Below are 21554 nucleotides of genomic sequence, written 5' to 3' on the forward strand. Positions count from 1 at the left end.
GTCCCTGCTGCAGATGCTGTTGCATCTTCGGTGAGGTAGTTTACCCCAGTTGCTCCTGTCCACCCAGCTGTATAAGTGGGGACAAGCATTCCATTCAGTGGGGGAGTCTGTTTAATGCTCCAGAATCCTCTATGAGCTCTGGCCCAGTGACCTGTTGTGGCTCTGATCTGGAAACTTCCTTTTCATCTTATGCTTACTTGGATTATTTACATATGTTTAAGTCGATGCATTCTCAACAGTAAGTAAATATGTTTTTATCTTAAACATATTTCAATATGTTGGGCTTAAGTTCCCCTGTGACTGTATTGGATAAAGTAGTTAGAAATGGATGGATGCATTTTTCACTATGTATTCAATCCAATTTTAATATACTTTCAGATGTCTGCTATAAACTGGATCTTTGTTATAAATGCGATCATCGTTAAACTGTTAACACAGCACAGAAAGCACTTATGCTGTGCAGTATTTCATTTAGTTTATTCTTTTCCAACTCCTGTCCTAAGGGATCCCTAACACCCCAGTGTTTTTTTATCATTCAGCCAGCACCTAATCATGTATTTCATAACCTTTCCTGCTTTACAGTACATTTCATATAAAACACTCACATGTCCTCATTTGTTTTAAAATCTGGGACATGTCAGGTTCTTCTGCATAAAATATAGCAGAGCAAATCTCATTAGAGGCCCTCCTGCAGTAACTGTGATTAGTCCATACACTCACAAAGTAAAAGAAACACTTTTTATTAAGCTTTTGTTCTAAAACATTAAGTTTCATTACAGCATCGGAATGTCATTAATATGAGACCCTGTACACTGATATACTGTTTACTATAAGCAAAGCTCTGTACAAGCTAAATGGTGCAACTGTGATAAGAGAACACAGAGCTGAATGAAACATTTCTTGTTCTTTTGCAACCAATGCACAGTGACTCAGCTCCCAACGCGTGGAACAGTTTTAAGTATTGAAATTAAACAAAGGACACTTACATCTACTTATATGTAGCCAAAAACAAGAGTTAATAGCATGGTAATTAAAAAAATGGGGTAGTTTATATTGGACTGTAAGAAGAGCAGTAGATGTCATAGTGCAAAACACAAAATGGGTAAGGCGCAGTAATAAAGTGCAAGATAGCAGATAACAGAGAGCACAAACTGAATACAGCAGTGAGTGCAGAAGTGGGTACTGTAGGGAGAGACTTTAGCTGTACCAATGAAGCTCAAAGCTGTTCATTAACTGTGAATTAGAAAGTTTATGGACTTAATTGTGAGCTAGAAGGAGCTAGAAAAAGTACAATAACCTCATTATAAATCAGAACCGCTGTACAGTAGTAGCCTGTAGCAGCTTTGATCTGGGCATCGGTAGTCAACAGGTATATTCTGAGAGAGGGAGAGAGACAGGGCCGATGTTCACGAGCAGCGGGGCCCCCGCGGGAGGCAGGGGGTCCAGAGGCTCAGGGGGCTGAAGAGTGAGGCAGGCCCTGACCAGGAGTAGGCAGGCACAAGGGACAGGGGCACAGACATATCTCTTGTCCGCATAGCACACTGAAGCAACTAAAGCATTTTCATCCAAGTCTGTGAATTCTGAAAGTGGTCCTATGGGATATATAGAAGTATTTCTTGTGCTGCTACAGGCAGCAGTAACCACATAATGATACTGAAACTTAATGCTGGGATATGATGCAGAAGAGCTATGTGGACTATGGATAATGTCAATTAAGCAGTCTGTCTCTGCTGGCAAGAATATGGGAAGGGGAGGTGCTGGAGGTGCTGCCACACAGATGTCTTCTTGTTAACCTCTTGTGTGTAAGTGTGGCACGGCTGCCCAGCATGCAGTCGTGCCATGAATCAGCTGCTGCTGCTGGTTATTGTTGCTCTTTTCTGGCTGGCATTTAGAGTTCAAGGCTAGGCTTTGCCATCTGAGGGTGGGCACTTGGTGTTTGAGCCCACCAGACCTTGTCGTGTGCTTTTCCTGGAATAACTGCACTCATCTGGGTCACAAGGCAAATCCTGTAAACAGCTTTCACTGTGGTTTCCAGCTCCACATTACAAAGAAGGTTGTCTTGCCAGTCATTGAGCAGACTGGTTGCACTTGAAAAGAGGAGGATGACTTTTGACAGCAAAGGTGAGGAAAAAAAAACATGGACTGGTAAAACATGAGCTTTCCACTCCAAGGTCTTTCACTTAAAGACAATAATAATAATGATAATAGCATATTAAAGTGCCCCGTAATGTTGAAAGCCTCAGACAGAACTTTAAGCTCCTCTGAACGTTTTACATGGTAAAACAATCCTTGGCCTACAAGAATCTCCGACTCCTGGGGTCAACTGGCCTCGGTTACGGTAGCTCACAAGAGCCAAACTGCTGGGTTTGGCTGTAATAATTTAAACACAGGGTACAGAGTGCAGCTAATAAGTTCCAAATGGGCGTCCTGCAACTCTTCATTTTTGCAGTGTTTACACAGCTTTGCTGGTCCCGAGGAAAAGAGGCTGTGGCTCGTCGTGGATTAAGCCAAAGAGTACCCGACTGTCAATGAGGGGAAGCCACTTCAGCTCGTTTCAGGAGCGAAGGGCTTCCCATGCTGTGGGTTGTGATGGATTCGTATTTTTAGCCTGTGTTGATTCACTTCGATTCTCAGAATTGTAGCCCAGAAGAACGCTTGGAACTTTCAAAGAGCAGTCAGGCAGCGAAAGGGAAAAAGCTCAGACGGTTTGCAGCCGAGCTGAAATTATCCAGAAGGCATGAAGGAAAAATTATTAGCAGAAGGGGAAAAAGTACAAATCACCATTCTAGAACACTGATATTTCTATTCATCTCTATATATCAGCTCCCAACAAATAGAACAAATATATACATAAATATGTATAAAAGGACTTCTGATTTCCGAATCCTAGGAAAATCTGCCTACTCAGAATATTTTTTTGTTTTTAAAAAATAGGCTCCTGAACAATCAGCACTAAATACATCAGACTCAGTAAGCTGTTTGATTTCAATATACACAATGAAATGTCCACTTGTGAGTAACATCCTCCTTCACCACAATTTTGACTCATACAAAGAGCCACAACTGCAGAGGCTAGGAGGTGAGTTAATGTGCATATCACTCTGCCACCCAGCTCCCAGCACAGGCCTGTGTAAACATGCTTTGGATTTTTATTAAAGATAATATTTAGGAGAGGAGTGACAGTCTGAGGAAACGTGATACATTGATACCATCACTGGCTCTGCCACTCATTACAGGAACCTCGTTAACTGAAATGGATAAACTGCAGTCGTAATTCAGCCTGATACATGTTCCTTTAAATTCCCTCTCCCTTCAGAATCCTGTAAAATAAGCATCATAAATTCAAGAAAAAGCTTTCCTGTTCTAATGGCTGTTCTCTCAATCTGGCCAGCAGTGCTATACAGCTCTCGAGCAGGTTATACAAACACTAAAACATTTCTGGAATTCACATTTTTTTATTCTCTGATATGTGCAGTGTTTGTGTAAATATTATTTAGCATGTTTATGCATAGATAAATATATATATTCTGTATATGCATAGCATTTTATTTTCCCCATCTAGTCTGCAATTAAAAACAAATCTTATTTTGTTAGGGATAAAGCTCAAGACTAAAGAACATTTGCAGATTAAATAAAATTTTTAAAAAATGAAAACAAAAAAATATCTACAAATAGTGTCTTACAAATATACTACAAATTTGTTTTTTTCAAAGTGGTCTTAGATTCCAAAATGTTTTCTAATCTCCAAGTCATGAACATCTTAAAGCTTCAGTAACAAACACCAAGCCCCCCCCCCCTTCTCCTCCCAAACCAGCCAGTGAAATCAACCAATCAATCAGTACAAGAATCAATCCAATCAATAGTACTTGTTTGGCCAGCAATGTGCACTGTTCAACATGACACGGGCACAAAGTAAAAACAAAAGTGTTTTAAAATTCCACTCAAACTGAAGCAACATAATTAGACTATAGAATATTTCATATAAAAGTTATGTTTTCATGAAAAGGTTGTTTAATGATTAACATGACATGCGTTCAAGAATAGGAGTAAGTTCGAGTTGTTGGCACCATTAAATACACTGTGGCACAGAACCTGTGCAGCTCTTCTCTGGGTGTGCTGTGGAATCATGGCTTCTGTTAATGAATGCCCACTCAATTGCTCCAAAACTGACCAGACTCTGAGATCCACATTTTTCTCAGATCTCGGAGTGGTCTTACCATGAGCAGCACAGTGGCACAGTGGTTAGTACTGCTGGTTCACAGTGCTGGGCCCCTGGGTTCAGTTCCTGCAGTGTTGTAGGTGTTGAGTTTGTATGTTCTCCCTACAGTATGTTTGCGTGGGTTATCTTCAGGTATTCTGGAGGAAAGTATACTTCTTACAGTCCAAATATGTATAATTCCTCCATCCATTTCCTTACCTATTCTTCCAATTCAGGGTTGCAGGGGAGTCGAAACCATGCAATGGGTCAAGACAGGGTACACCTGGGACAGGATGCCAGTCCTGCAGGCCAGACACAAACAAAGACACTTGCACACTCACACTGTGGCCAATTTTCCCAGAAGCTAATTAACCTACCAGTACATTTGCTACTCCACAGATAGCAGCCAGGGAATTGAACCCAGGTTCCCAGCTCCATGAGGCAGCAACGTCAACCACTTAACCATCATCTCACCCCAAAGACATACTGGTCGGTTAATTGGCTTCTGGGAAAAATTGGTCCTAGTGTGAGTGAGTGTGTCCTGCGATAGGCTGGCATCCTGGCCGTTTCCCACATTGTCCCTGCTGCTTGCTGATTTAGGATCTGGGGTACCTTTTGACCCTGAACGGGACAGAGCAGTTAGAAAATGGATGGATAGTCTAACCAGGACCAGCTGGAGCCACAGTAAGGCTGCAGTTCAACATGAGACGTGGCAGTTACCAATCAGGCCTAAGCAACACTAACAAGTAGAAGTGACAAGAATGATCTGACTGTATTGCTTTACAGTGGGCAGAAAATAATGGTGTAGGAGAGTGCAAAAAAAAAATGCAGCATGATACCTCAAGAAAGCACCTGTAAGTCCGAGTCAGTATTTCCTATGGCATATTCAGGAAGTCTATTTAATATAATGGTCAGGTTTAGTATTGTTGTTATAAATTTAACTAGAGAGCTGCTATTAGTATGACTATTATTTATTTAAGAGACACCCTTATCTAGGACGACTGAGGATATTGAAAATTCAGATTTAATGTAAGTGCAAGGAGCAAGCATGCAGAAGCAATAATGTCAAATAAATTAATTAATAAAATTACAATAAAGCAAGTGCAAACTGTCCGAGCAGCACAAGGGCCAAACAATTAAAACAAATGGCCAAAATTAAAACAGAGTAGTTGTGCAAACAACCTGAACTAAAATTCTGAATTTTTTATGGTTAAATGGGTTTATGTTTTGCATATTTTATCATGCTAATATCCTTGTGGGTGTAACTGTGTTTCATAAGATAAACCTTGACAACAGCACTAGGCCCGAAGAGCTCAATAACAGCTGAAGCAAGGTATTGGCAGTGTTTCGAGAGACACTTCTACAGAAAACTGATTGCCCCCTTGTGTAGGGAGTTCACTTGGTTTCAAGGTTACGAGGTTTTAACATCAAATTACCACGTATTTTTTATTTTATATACCCACCCAGTTTAAAGCCGTCAAAGGTGGATAAAGTATCCAAACGTGTTGCCACATGTTTTCACCAATTATATTCATCAGGGCTTATCACTCGTTCCCATACATTTACAGTGACGTTGAAATCTCAAAGCAGGAACTGAAATCAAACACTTCTTGTAGTGTAAAATATTGCAGATGTGACATTCTGTTTTTGAACTGCATCCCTTTATTCTTCTAAACTACTAACTAGCATCTTTCACAGCCAAACAGGGACAAACACAATAAACACTGATGAGGAAAAGCACAGGAAAAGTAATAATCAAGAGGACAAAGCATTCAGCTTATTTAGCTCCCCTGGTTGTTTTTAGCTACTATACTTCATCCAATAATTTTATCCAGAAATTTCTTAAAAAGAAGTCGGGTCCAGTTTCTTAAATCTTTAATATCTGTATGCTCAAATGTGTGCATTAATATTAATATTTTGCCAATTGTGCATTTTAAACAATTCATCTTTACTCTGGATTTCAAAAAATAGAATCCAGTCTTAGTGGTGCTCTCTATGGGCTCAGTAAGAGTGCAGCAACACTTAAGAGAGTCTCTCAGAGGCAGTGAGACTCTGTAAAATGACCTCAACATGTTGTGTGTTGAACAGGTAAAATATTATTCCAGATATTTGTTACTTTCTGATATAAAAGAAAACTTCATGGAGGCAAAAATGTCCTCAGCACCAGTTGGTATGTGGCTTAATGAGATTCAGTAAAGGCTCCATTGGCAGCTTAATTGGGCCAGACCTGTACTGGACAATAACTGGTAGCCTTACTGAAAACTGGGACATGATACTGATTTTACACTAACGCAAAGTGAAAAACATCCATCCATTCTCTAACCACTTCATCCAATACAGGGTTGCGGGGAAGCAAACAAGGGGCACAGGTGGGTTACAGTGCAGATCGGACATCAGTCCATCACAGGACACAGACACACTCAGATGAGGGGCAATTTTCCCAGAAGCCAATTAAACTACCAGTATGTATTTGGACTGTGGGAGGAAACCGGAGCACCCAGAGGAAACCCACACAAACATGGGGAGAACATAAAAACCTCATGCAGATAGTACCTCGGGTCCAGGATTGAACCCAGGGCCCCAGTGCTGTGAAGAAGCAATACTATCCACTGCACAACTGTGCAGCCCAAATGACTTTCCAACAATGACTTCTGCATTGCTCAGGAGAGAGGGACACAAATGTCCCAACCATTTGCCATTAGCTTCATAGTACCTGTCAGGAGAACCAGAGCTGATTAGAGGAGTGGTGATCACGGTGGTGTCTCTATGACATAAATATTTGAGGAGCAAGAAAGAAGAAAGATTTTACACAGCCATTCCCTGACAGCTTCTGCTTCATGTGCTTAAATTAATACTGTACAGTATATAGTGGTACAGCTACTGTATGCATTGTATATGGTATATGCACACAGGCTGTCAGAATCGTAGAACTTCTCCACACTTATAAAGCAGTATGGAATTAGTCACCACACTATTTTCACAATATTGTCATATCCTAAACATCTCTTAAAAAAGTGCATATTAGTCGGTTCACAAAGTTCACAGATTTAGTTAGGGCCCAGACTTTCTTTGTTGATAGACTGTGGGAAAATAACCTACTTTTTAGAATTTCCCCATGAAAAAACACAGATGTATCACTTTTTCCATTCATGGGCCATCAAGAGTCTTTATTTTTATATCTCATGCACCTCATTATCAGTGTAACTTTACTCATCTGTGTTAATATTTGGCTCAGAGCAGAACCATCCTAATGATGATGTGATATTACCACAATTAAGAACTGGGACAAATGTGTCACGATGGACTGGGAAATGTATACTACATTTTGAGAAAATGGGCATTAAAAATAATTGGCAGATGGTGTAGTGAGCCCCCCATTTTTTAAAAACAATTTGGATTAGTTAAACAGTCACAGGGTCTAGTATTTCTTTATTAAACTTTGTCCTGATATCTTTGCTCACCACTCTTCTACTAAGCCAAATAACGTGACAGAACACTGACACTTTTAAACAGAAAAGTACATCTGAAACCGATTTTGGTGCTTATGTCAGTATTTCAGCAAACACTATCTATTCCAATCACTCCTCAAATGGACCCCTGAGATATATGGGTTTTTTTGCGGTCAGGAGAATAAATTCAGACAAAAAAAAGTACAGCTAAACTGTAATCAGTTGGAAATCTGGTTTTCCAGCATTTGTTTTAACACTGCATAATTTTATTTTATCTTGCAACAAAAAATAGATGGCTTTTATGGGATTGTTTACTTCAGCAATCACTGGAAGTGACTTCTGCAATGTTTACACATCTCTACCTACAATGCCAGACCTCACCTTAACAGAAGGAAAGTTGACCTTAAGATGCCCATTGTGAGCTGTTAAGTGGTTTTGGTGTTTAGAGGTTCTGTCTGTGCTACAGACAGAGATGACAGCTAGGAAGGGAATTGCTTCGGTAATCACTCTCAATATCTTTTTTGCTCATTGGTGATGTCAACCTTCCTTGTTCTTCTCAAGATTCACATTCATGTTGTGCTGACATACTTTACCAATGCAATCATTTTCTTCTCTAAACATTCTGTATATTGGGGGTTTCAGGTATTTGGTGTTTGTTGTCAGGTGACTCATCTCCTTCAAATGATAACTACTATTACTGTTTTTGTCATCTCTGTGCACAAGGAGAAAACTTAGCTACACCTTTTGCACTTTTCTTTTTTAACAAATGATTAAAATTTCAGCGGTGCATATTGCTTTTGTTTCAGGCAGTAAAAACAGATGTTTGATGCTAAAATCCTGTTTGTCAGCACCTTCTGTACAAGAGGTGAGGAAAGTCCAGAGACAACACTGGAGACATCAGAATCCCCTGTCAGTGTGTGTTCCCATTGCAAATAAACAAGAAACAATCAGGAGTTCAGTCAAGACTTCAACTTAATACAACCAAACTTGTTTCATCATTACCGATTTTTTGTGTTATTAGTTATCAAACTACTCTGGCTCACAGTATTTTTAATCCCCCGTCGTGTGCACAAAAATAGAGTTTCAAACTTCATTGCAATTGTGACGTTTGGGAAACAAATAAAGGCAACCCGTGAGGCTACAGTAGCTATACTTGCTGTACCTGCGCTCAGAATCTGCAGTTCTGGGACTAACAGCTAGGTGTCACTATAGGCGTTACAGCTGGAATTCCGGCTGAAGAATTGGCCACTTGAAGCAGCTTCTCGTTTGGTAGTTCCAGCACATTACTATTGTAATTACTAAAGACTCTGTATTAAAACTGCGGCTCTCTGCTCACTCCACCAGGTTAATTTCAGACATAAAGAAGTCACTCTCATTTCACTAGTGCCAAATAAGGGGATGTCAGTTACATTGTAATACAACACGGAGGAAGACTAGATCCCCGCTATGCACACGTTTTTATTCGTTCACGTTTTACAAGTTGTAAGATATAACACGTTACAATGCTGAAGCAGAACTGTAGAAATTGATTACTATTTAAATACCAGACATCTGTCAATGCAGATTCTCATATCGCAAATTTGAAATATACGGCAGCTATAAGCCTACTGCTGCAACCTCTGAAACCTGAAACGGAAGTAACTGAAATGCTGTTGGCTGATTACCTGGTATGTATTGAAATTAATGTCTTTTTCCTCACTAAACGAAAAATACAGCACTGCTAGGACGGCGTTTGTAGTTCATCTGTCGTTTCTGTTCTGTTTGTACAGCATGTGTTGTCCTCTCTATTGATTTAAAATATAACCAAAGCAATCACACTGTAGCATTTTTAATTCTGAAACAGAGTGCTGCTAAAAAAGTGCAAAGGCCCAACTTGCTCACAAGGAGCAAGAAAACAGTAACATTACTTAAAACATAATTAAAACAGTACAATAAAAGACTCAGTACTCTCATTGTGAACTGTGTTATTCATATCAATGTCAAATGAGTATTCCAGATGAGAAATTCACATTTTATTTCTTAAAGTTAGCATTCACATTTATGAAGTTCCAGTACTTCAGTGTATTTCAGTATTGCACCTTCTCTAAACCCCTTCAAATCCAGACTCAAAACCTTCTTTAGAAGAGCCTTTACTTTACTGGTTCCCTTTGTCACCCCTCTGCTTTTCTTAGTACCACCGTCCACTGTCTCCTCTGTATATTGTAATTGTGTTTTATCTTGTGTATTCTTTTTATTGATTGTTGTTGTCATTCTGTAAAGCGCTTTGAGAAGCCACCTTTAAAGGTGCTATATAAAATAATGGTTTAAAAAAAATTATAATTATTATTACTTCAGTGTTTGCAGAATTGTATTTCAGAATATAAGAAAGGCCATAAGCAAAATAAGGGTTTTCAGCTTGTATATGCATGTATTATAAAAAGGTTTAAGTAATAATTTCTATGATATGATAAATAAATTGTATTTTTTTCAGCATTTCTTTTTCAAAATGTTGGTAGGCCTGCAGAATGGAATTCGAAGTGGTGAGCACTCTGTGTGGTTTTTTTTTAAATATTATTGCTTTTTCAAAAGCTAGCAGGAAGCCTATTCTTAGATTTCAAGTCATAGGAAATTGGAAAGGTTTAAGGAAATGCAGGTCATTTAAAATGCCAGTATTTGCACTCAGGAGGGGAACAGGATGGTTTGTGGCTCATATTTTGTAGCATAGGAGTTCACAGTCATGGAATTTGGAAAACCCGATTATTATACATAACACATTTGTGAAATAAAGCTGTTGATTATAAAAACAACCTAAATATGAACAAATCCTGGGTAAGCTTGATTGAAGTTGTTAGACCATAGGACAAGGGTGGAGACAGATCTCTATTACTTTCCCTCGCCTAAACAGAGGACTCGAACAGACTGCCAGCATGGGGGTAGCTCATTCTTGATCATATTGACTCCCACTGTTTTGTTAAAAGAGGTATGACATCCTCGCAAATATTTTAAGAAGGAGAACACATCTATTTATAAACAGGACCACTTCTTATGACAATGGGCAAAGACACCCCCTCCCTCGCCTGTTGTTCCTAATTTAAGCACTGTTTCCTTAGTGATACCTTCTGACAGATGGCCTCTCATCTGAAAACCGATAAATACATCACAGCCTTTCTCCTGTAATTAAAATCTGAATTTAATGAAACAGAGAAGTGAAACTTTCATTATTCTGGCAGTGGAGGCCTTGAGATATTAAACTATTGAACTGATACTTTGTGTTGGTAGTTTTTGATCTGGCTGCTTAAATGACAAAGTAAAGTTTCTTAGTGAACGTCCCTGAAACAGCAGGGCTGCTATTGTACTGTGTTGGACATGTTTTTAACAGCAGCCAAAACAAATTACTTCACTCCATCTAGTGGGGTTTGGGTGCTGGTGGGAAGAAGGGAGTTTAGACCAGTTCAAACAATTGACTCCTCTAACAAGGAGGGCAGCAAACATCAAACAATCAGGACTTTTGGCCAGAATCAGTCTTTATGATTCAGTAATTGATTAGTCATAAATCAATAATCTGTCCTTCATGACTCAAGCAGCTAAAGTTGGAAATAGTGCACTCAAGCCATAGCCTTTAAGAATGTGAGAGTAGTTCAGTGTGAGAACAGGCTTTTCATTGTGTAAGAGTGTAACAGATACTCGTAGTGTGAGAAAAGAGAGTGTTACAGTGGAGTAACAGCACAGAATGTACAGTAGTGCAGAAGTCCCTGCGCCGATCAGCTGACCTTTTGATGCAGCTGACTTCTCTGCATGGGAGGAATTGTGAAGATCTTACTCTTAACTAAGCAAATATGAACTTTACTTTTATTCTAATGTTGCATTTTCACCACATGAAAAATCAGTGACCTGTAAATCGTAGTTTTTTCCAACTGGATGAAGAATACGGTGAGAGAAATAGCAGAAGTTGAGTTAAAATGAGTGGTTAGCATCGCTGCCTTGTGTGCTGGGGCCTTGGGTTAAATTCTAGACCTGTGGTGCTGTCTGTGTGGAGTTTGTATGTTCTCCCTGTGTACTTGTGGGTGTCCTCCATGTGCTCCAATTTTCTCCCGCAGTTGAAAGACATACCAGTAGGTTATGGCTAAAATTGATTTCTTAAGATTTGGTATAAACTGCCAAGTCACCTCAATAAAATCATTGTCTTCAAGGAAACAGTTTTCTATGCTGGAGCGAAAAACCAGTTGTGGGGTCACAAGGACCACGATTGAGAAACTCTGGGTTGCAGGTTTTTGTAACGTAAATTAGAGGATTCTAGAAACCCCTACATATAAGCGGAATTGTTCTGTCCTGCTACGGAAGGCTAGAACTATGCAGCAAATGTATCTATTTTTATGAGCATTTGTTCAAATGTGTTTTTACCGTGACAAAAAGGCAGCCAAAATAATTGTTGGTTCTCTTCCAAATTAGGCCAAGGTATGCACTATTTATGGACCTGGAAACACTGTTTCTTTTAACTTCTGAACATGTAACATGTTTGCTTAGGTCCTTCCCAAAATGAGTTGGGATGACCTACACATGGCCCCTGTGATGTTCAAGAGAAAACAGCCCCTGCGGTTTCCTGTGTGGAGCTCCTGCTGTTACATGCAAAGGTGCCATTCAGAAAATGTGACCAGGACACTGCTGCCTTGTTCTACAAAATAATTACAGTAGTAGAAAAGCAATCACTTTTCATTCAAGCGCAACCAAAGTGACCAGAAGTCTTAGAACATCTCTCAAAAAATACAGTTTGCAAGTATTTTGAGCCTGTTGTTGAATTTTGTTGGTAATTTTTGGTTTAGGGCTATTACTCCATTTTTTCCCCCTTTTCAAAGGTTTAGCTTTTCTTTTGACATGGCATTATTGAACTGAGAAAGAGCAGGTCTGTATGCCTGGATTTGTTTTTATTTGAGGTCAGCTTGGGCCTGACAATTTGCCAAGCCTGGTCGTGTTGGGGACGTAAGGTTGCCAACCTAAATATTCTCAATCAGGGCTAGTACCCAGTTTCTGCAGGCAAAGTGTCTTTCAGCAGATTTTTTTGGTGCATTTTTACTGTAAATATTGGATTCTGAGACACCCTACCAAAGAGCATTTTTGATTTTTCTTATGTTAGTCTCTTTGTTTGTCCAGCTAAGTTTTATGCATTGCATAGTGTAGATTGTACAGAGACGTGACTTTGGGAATGTTATTTCAGTCAGAGATGCCTAAATGAAACTCAACAGTGCTTTCCAATATGGCCTCATGCCACGTTTCATGAATACATTATTGCATTTCTAATAAGGTACTGAATGTACTGTATATTTTAGAAGTGCAGTGGAGGTTCTTATTCTGGACTATTTAATGCTCATATGGTGAATTAAATGTGAAGTGTCCTGAAAAGGCCTGTTTAGATATATCTAATATTTATTAATCATTGTGTATGTTTTGTCTGAGGGAGGTGTTTACTGTGTGTGGTTTATTGACAGATAGTTTTGTTACAAATAGCAGCCACAGATTACATAGTTGTATATGACTTGCTGTTGAGATGATTATGTTTGAAGTAAATATGTTTCCAGGACTTATTTGGTTATAGCTTTCCAAGAACACAAACAGAGAAACCAAAGGCGCCTATTTGCGCAAATCACCGATTTGCCCACAGTCAGTTTCGATTTTCAAAGTACAGTACCATAGCTGGATTAATTGTTTTTTTTCTATCCATCGACCTTTCTTCATGAAAGGACTGCTTTACCTGTGAAATCGTTGACAAATCTTACATGACAGGGATCTTCTTTTTAATCCATCCATTTTCTGACTGCTTTATTCATAATAGGGTTGGGAGTGAGTCCCAGGCAGCCTAACAGCGCACACACACAGACATGCATACACTCACACCAGGGCCTGTTTTTCTAGAAGCCAGTTAACCTGACAGTATGTCTTTGGGCTGTGGGAGTAAGTGGGAGCACACAGAGGAAATCCAAGAAAACAAATGGAGAACTTACAAGCTCCACACAGATAGTACCCAAGGTCTAGGACTAAACCCAGGGCCCCAGTGTTGAGAAGCAACGATGCTAACCACTGCACCACCATGCCACCCTTCCTTTTAACCTTTCCAATAATTATCATGTGCTGCAAAATCACTTGGTATACATCAAAGCACCATTTTACAACAAATGTCAGAGATGCCATTTCTGGGTATTTTCTAAACGATCCATTCTTTGCTCACTTACAGTAAAATGCTCACAAAAATGTAAGAGGTGTGTATTGATGAGTCCATGGCATGAATAGCGTAATGGTCAGAGCAAAGAATTTGAGATTTTTCAAGTTGGAGTGATGTAATTAGTGCAATTCAACCGCTACTCTTCCTAATTTATTTCAATGATCTTGATTATGGTTAATAACTGTTTATTTATATATGACACCAACAGAGTAGCAACCTCTGTAGGTACAGTAGCAAGGTAAATTCAAAAGGCCAATATGCACGACAGGATATTGATGGCATTGAATGTACAGTATACACAAGCAGTGGATTACACGCAGGTAGGAAATCAATTGTAGATATAAAATTAAAACACTTAAGGTGTCATGTTGATTTGTCCCTTTTCTCTTCCACAAAATGTGGCAAAATCACAAGAGGCAACATTATTATAATATGCTTTTAAAAGTTTAGAATTTTTCCCAAGAGATGCTGTTAATATTGTTCAATGCATAGTATAATTAGAATGTTATACAGTACACAATTTGAGTCACCACGTTTATATATTACTGCTCTGTTTCTGAGAAGAGTGATCGGATGCACTGCTGAGCTTCAGAGAATGTCTTAAGGCTAAAACAAATTAATTTTGATTGAAAATCGAATACGTGATTCACATCAACTCAATGGATTTCTTCAGGATCAGTGATTCAAGCATGCAAGTTAAAACGAAGAGGAAGGGCTTTTATGACTGAGAATAGGAGGAGGTTATTTACACAGAGGATTGTGGGAGATAGGGGCAATGTGTCAGCTTTTGCTGATACCCTGACTTCTTTAACAAAATGTCTGGATAAGAACCTCAGATCAATTTGCAATCGAATTGGGTTCTTCTCACTTAACTGTTGGGACTCCAATGGTATGATTTTACGATGTCAAAGCATGTCTCAAGAACAGTGAGTCATTCTTCCTGTGGGTTCACACTAGTCCACAGTTCTTGGTGATGCAGGCTTGACCCTGGCTCCTTTCTCCAGTGAGCTGACTCAGCTGTTCCTGAGGGATCGGGTGTAATCACTGAGGATTCAGCTCCTGTCATTTCTGGGGGTTGCTGACCCTACTGGACATTTTTGCTTGGAATGTCCTTGGCATATTCATTACATAACAAGTCCTGGGACATTGCTGACCAATACAAGGTATTATATAGTATTTGCCCTTGCCCATTACATAGCCATGCAGGGCATTGTGTGGGTCATTTCTAAAGAAATGTACACTCAGTAGTTTAGTAAATTGGTTGCCTGTCTTTCTAATGGAGAATTTACTATCTACCATTAAGGTGTATTCTAAAGGTGCATTTTTAAAAATTTGAAAAATGTATTAATAACTGTATAAGAAAATAATGTCCTAATGTGATTTTTGACATATTTTATCTTGTTACAAGCAGTGATTTTTTAAAAATTGATCTACATCTTCCTTCCACTCCCCACCCACCTTACCCCATTCCACTTCAAAGCACAAACTATTTTTGGATGCCATTGGAAAGTGAAACAATTGTCTCAAAGAAGGTACAGTAACATGATTATGGAAAAATCCTGGACTTCCCAATGGGCAGACCTCGATCTGTGAGAATAAGCAACGACATCTCCTTCACTCTGATCCTCAACACAGGAGCCTTCCAGGGCTGTGTGCTTAGTGCCTTGCTCTAATCCCTGTTCACCTATGATTGTGGCTAGACACAGGTCCAGCACCATCCTTGCGTTTGCTGACGACACACCATTGTAGGTCTGATCACAAACAACACAACACAGGAATGAGGTTAAGGATCTGGTGGTATGGTACCAGGACAACAACCTCTCTCTCAAAGTCAGCAAATCTAAGGAGCGGGTTGTTGATTTCAAGAAGCAAGGAGGAGGCCACACTCCTGTCTCTATCAATGGGGTTACTGAGGAGATGGTCAGCAGGTTCAAGTTCCTGGGTGTTCACATTACCAACGACCTGACCTGGTCCCATCGCATAGACGAAGTCATCTCGAGAGCACACCAGCGCCTCTACTTCCTCAGGAGACTCAGGAGATTTGGTATGTGTTCACAAGCACTAACACATTTCTACAGGTGTGGTCTAGAAAGTATTCTCCATGGATGCATTACAGTTCGGTATGCCAATTGCTCAGCTCAGGAACGTAAAAAAAAATTCAGGAGGTGGTGGAGACAGCTGAGGCCATCACTGGTATAGAATTCCCTGCCATTTAGACCATCTTCATCACACGCTGCCTCAGAACGGCAAATAATAGAATCAAAGACCAAACCCAACCAGGGAATATTCCACCCAGGGCACCTTTCTCTCCTCTACCTTCTGGCAGAAGATTTAGGAGTATAAAAACCGGACCTGTAGGTCCAAAGAAAGCTTGTATCCCATAGCCATTAGACTCCTAAACTCCTCCTCTTAACCCTCCCCTCCTGACACCCCTGTGTTTCACACTGAGCTCAAAAGACTGCCACTACTTGTATTTTGCACTGTACTGAAAATACTGCCACTGCTAAATTTTGCACACAGCTACTTTCTAAATGCTGGTTAAATTTCTTGCTACTCCACTGTTTCCGTCTCCAAGAATTGTTATGGCATTTTCTATATCAATGTTATGTCATTTGTTGTGTGAGGAAAACATATAAGTTAGCATTGCATTGCACTCAAGTACATACTGTATGACAATAAACTTGAACTTGAAAAATCTTAACACCTAAATTACAGGCAGAAAATTACTTGAGAAAACTTTATAGCTTCTGTTATAAACCACAGAGAATCTGAAGTGGCAGTTATTATGGATTATCTGTATGTAGAACAGGGGGATATACAACTTTCACTCTTATTGATTTATTATTCTGTTTTTTGGGAATTGGAATTTTAATTTTTCATGGTTGTGCTGTAGATTTGGAGAATGTGCTGTAATGAAATATCGACCTTAAGAATTTGTCTTCTTCATGAAGGTTTGTTAACTGTCTAGCTTATCTGTCATCTTATCTGAGTAAGTCTCCTGCAAATTAAATGTATGAAGAAATCAATGAAAGATTTGAGAATTGCCACCCTTTTGCACAAATGTGCAATTATAGATCGGGAAGATTGTTCAAAGGCTGAGCTTCTAGGTCTGTCTGTGACTGGACAGTGGTAGGTCCAAGGTTTGTGCCCATTTAAGAGTGAGAAATAAACAGTGCATTAAAATGTATTGCATCTGATCTGTCTGCCCAAATAACACAAATAACAGATGCCAGAGCAGGCTTGGCGAAAACAATGGTCTTCATAAGCAGGGTGTGTTGCTGTTGTAGTTTCTTTAATGCTAAAGCTTAAATGTCAAAAGGAGTTATAATTTATTGGTTTTAACTGAATAATGAGATAGACAGTTTCATTTGTTTCCTTACAAACAACTTAAAACAGATAACCTAGAGGACTGAAAAATACTGTACATTGTTCTACAGGTTAGGCTCTGACTGCTGGCCTTTCTAAGCATGTTTAGCCTTGGCAGTCATGCACTTTATCTCCTGTGTGCCCTCTCGCTTCAAGCATAGGCCTCATATCAGCAGAAGACTGTCAGACGTGAGAGTCCCCATGTGGCTTTAATCACACTAACACCTGAACGTCTATGAATTGGAAGAGCAACATTTGCCAAGGTTATTGAACTAAAAATAGCTGAAGGAAGATGAAGGAACCTTCTGTGTTTGCTCGCTTTGCCTCCCTGGCCAGCAGCAGAGAGAAGAGCCACCAGATACAGTAGTTAGAGAAAGACCTTTTTAAGCCTTTGACATTTAATTTGCCTTTAGCACTTGACGTGTCTGACTCCTGCTGGAAGGGATTTTAAAACCTGATATGAAAATGTGATTTTTCTCTCTGTGGAACAAATGTAAAACTTCCTCAAAATTCTTTTGAGCTCTCATGGGCAAAAAGTCATAATTTATCATGTTTTATAAGTGTAAGGATTTACCTAATTAAGTCACTGCAAGATAATGCTGATGTATAAAAGGCTTATCAAAGCCACATTCATTTCATTCTTTTGAAATAATAATACCACCTCTGGTTAATATATTTTCCTCTGGCTTTATATAAGAGCAGGGTAGTGGAATTATAATGTCGTTTTGTTTCTTGATTAATGATTTGGCCATTACTGCTGACTGACAGCTTATTTCTGAGTGAAACAGGCATCTGCCCAAAACAGACGCATTAACTGCACACAATTTCATTATATTGAATTGTCATCAATCAGTATTTCAGACAAAGTATATAACAAGTAAAGTGACTAATGTATAGCTGATATGTTCCTCAATTAACCTATATTGACCATAAATTCTTTATTGCAATAGATTACTATAAAAACAAAACATTTAATGGGTTTAGTTGTCTTCCGTACTGTAGGTCCATGCACCCATTATGAGAAAATCAATTGTCGATTGAAGTGAAGTATTGAAGTGTTTCTGTAACCCCCTGGGCTTCCAGGTATCACAGGGCACAAGACAAGATTTGGGCTGTCCCATATCTGGATGGGACACCAGTCCGTCACAGGGCACACATGGACATTTTATAGACATTAATTAATTTAGCCATTGTCTTTTGTAGTAAGTGTTTTGGAAAAATAGACAAAAACCCACGTAAACAGAACATGCAAACTCCACACAGACACTGCTATAGTTCAGAATCAAACCTGGAATCCAGGAACTGTCCAGTAGCTGTGCTAAATCTCAGAATGTTTCATGGGTTTTGAAAAGTTCTGCATACTTTATAACCACTGCCCTCTACCTTAACTGTAATTGGATATAATCTGTTCTAATTGCTTTAGCTTTTGTACTGGACTTTTAAAATATACATCACAGATTCAGAGCAATTATGTATTTCCCCTTTTCTTTTCATCTCAATTGCAAGGCTGGTTGCTCCAGTAGTGGAAATGTGCCTTTTGAGGACTGCCTGAAGCACTGACGAGACTGCACGTTCCAAAAACCAGCATTCTGATTTGCTCTCACACGTCCTATATTCCCAATTTACGTGCTGATCGAAATTTTGAAAAGTAGCCATTGTAAAACCCAGTCGGTATTGGCCGGCATGCAAGTATAGCCACTGCAGATAGAAATTGCAGACATGCATGAACTCCCTTAATTATGGGTTATTCCTGGGTCAGTTTGCAATAAAGAAATACTGGAAAGCAAGAGAAGTCACATCAGGAAGAAAGGAGCTCTACAAGTTCACTTCTCCCTGCAGCTACAAGCGTGAACTGTAAAGTATGCAGCACGTTTCTCCTGGTTTTCAGTCTTTGGCAAAGGATGATGAGCACAGGCTATAAAATTTGTTAAAAAAACAAAAAATACTTCCCCGGGGGTGTTTTGAAATGAAGATTTCTGGAGCAAAAGAAACTGTAAATTAAGCTACCTACCAAAGTCCCAGTTTAGCTTCTCTTTTTTTCTTTTCAAAATATTTTCAATATTTTTGTTGACTGCTTGCACAGAGCAGTAATTCTTTCCCCTGGTAAGCCAATGGCTCCCTCAGGATGTGTTAAATTAAAGTCCTCGAAGGTTAAGTGTTTTTATAAACTTTGCATTAGCAGTCGTTCCGCTGCTGCTGCTGTTTGGTCTCAGTAGCAGGCAGACACCAGCCCCGGCCTGTCAGAAGGCCGGACACACAGGGCTGGCTGTACAGAGTTTTTCCCACGACCTCAGGCAGACTGGCATCCTCAAGCTTATCTTCATTTGCATGTTATTAATCAATCTCTCTTAGATTAAGTCCTATGCAAGGATAATTGTATAACCAAAGCATGCGTGTCTGTAGAAAAGCATGTCAGTAAGAAAACTTGCGTGCAAATGTCTTTACTTATCTTACTCTGATTTGAACATTGCTGTGACCTCATAGTACTGTTTTTGTAACAGCATGGCACATTTGGTGCACAGTGGCGCTGAGCCGACCTTCAGAAGTGATGTCACCTATTAAAACCCATATAGTGTAAAATTCTGTAGTGGCAGAATACCTGATACTACTGTGTAGGGGGTACTGCTGTGTCTGCTCTGAGCAGTGGTAAATGTATTCGCCAATTAAATTAAACTTATTTGTGTTAATTTACTTATTGGTTTACATTTCCTTTATAGTACAGAGAATTTTCACAGGCCCTCTAAGAGCACATTCCCTTGAGAAAAAGTCAAAGGAATAGTCATACTATACATAATTAAAGAGATATGAGATACTGTGGGGTGACATGGTGATGCAGTGTTAGCATTGCTGTCTTGCAGCAAAGAGATCCTGGGTTCTGTGCCAGACCTGTGTGGCATCTGCTTTCCCTGGAGGAATAAGTTTCCTCCAGGTGATCTGGCTAAATGGCTTCTGGGAAAAGTGGCCCAGGTGTGAGTGTGTCTGTGCCCTGTGATAGACTGGTGTCCTGTCCAGGGTGCACCCTGCCTTGCGCCTGTCGCTTGCCAGGATAGGCTCCCTCATGACCCTGAATTGGATGAAGCAGTGAATGACATAATCTGTCAGAGTGGAACAAATATAAATGTTAATAACATTGTCATTATGTGTGGTCCCCGAAACAGACTTGGCTGGAGGGGAATAAGGCATCAGAGCATCTCTACTCATGGAAGACTAATGAGCTGGGGAGGCCAGACAATTTCCACTTAGGGACGAACCCAGGGGAATACAATTTTTTTGTTGTTGAAAAAGACACAAAAATACAAACGGGACATGCTAACTCTATAAAAACACCCAAGAGCAGACTCCAAATAGAAGTTAAGTTAATAAAACATTTAAACAATTAAATTGTGCGCGAAGTGAGTATGTTATAAATCTCAGATTTTGGTGAAGTATAGATTAACGTACAACAAAACTGAAGTATTTTTGCTTCTAGATTCACACAGTTTTACAAAATATTGTAAAACAGTATTATGAGTCACAAAATATTTGGCCTTTTACAGAAAATGTTATAAAAAATATTCTCATTACCAACTCCCTGTCCTTGTAGCCCGATCCCACAGATCTCAGGAGCACAAGGTTGGGCCTGGTCAGTACTGGAAGGCAAGAGCTGGAAGAAAAACTAGGTTGTTGATTTAAATGGTATTGGTGGAGCAGTACAGTAGGTAGTGCTTTCTCCTTAGGCTACATCTATTGATTTTGTAACCACTTCATCCAATTTAGGGATGAATTTGCAGAGGAGCTGATGTCTATCCCGGCAAGCAATAGGGCAAGGCAGGGTACTGGATGAGCAGGCACAGACACACACTCACACCAGAGCCACTTCTCCCAGATTCCAGTTGACTTACCAGTATGCTTTTGGAGGAAACCAGAGCACCTATAGGACCCCAGGCATTGAACCCAGAGCCCCAGCACTCCTGGACCAGGTTTTCCAAACAAGGAATCGACAAGAAAATCTGCCTAAGAAACATTGAAATATTTGAAGTGGGTGGAATAGTCTTACCATTTGTTAAAACGGTTGTGAATATTACGTTTAGTAGAACATAGGCTTGGAAAACGTGTAAAAAACAAGAGATGGCCATTTGATGGATAGATCTTTTAGATAATTTTATTAGCCATATATAGTTTTTTGGATGAGGATTTTGTCTTTTTGCATACCTCATCTTGCTCTCCATGAGACACACAGGCACACAGACGGGGAGAGAGAAGCTTGGGGTCAGAGCGCAGGGTCAGCCATTTATATGGCACCCCTTGAGCAGCTGGGGTTGAGGGCCTTGCTATGGGGCCCAACGGAGTAGGATTCCTCTGCTGGCTG

At 39.7% G+C, this 21554-nt stretch overlaps 1 long non-coding RNA gene across 1 annotated transcript; it reads left to right on the top strand.

Annotated features, from left to right (window-relative positions):
• The first annotated feature begins 8952 nt into the window (after window positions 1-8952).
• LOC148641897 (uncharacterized) lies at window positions 8953-20552 on the top strand. The gene is made up of 3 exons (XR_015929641.1): window positions 8953-9284; window positions 15710-15884; window positions 20365-20552. It is a non-coding gene; the product is annotated as an uncharacterized LOC148641897 (long non-coding RNA).
• Window positions 20553-21554: the final 1002 nt, after the last annotated feature.

The sequence above is a fragment of the Lepisosteus platostomus genome, chromosome 23, assembly GCF_059453375.1.
Source record: "Lepisosteus platostomus isolate fLepPlt1 chromosome 23, fLepPlt1.hap1, whole genome shotgun sequence".
In the NCBI taxonomy this organism is placed as follows: domain Eukaryota; kingdom Metazoa; phylum Chordata; class Actinopteri; order Semionotiformes; family Lepisosteidae; genus Lepisosteus; species Lepisosteus platostomus.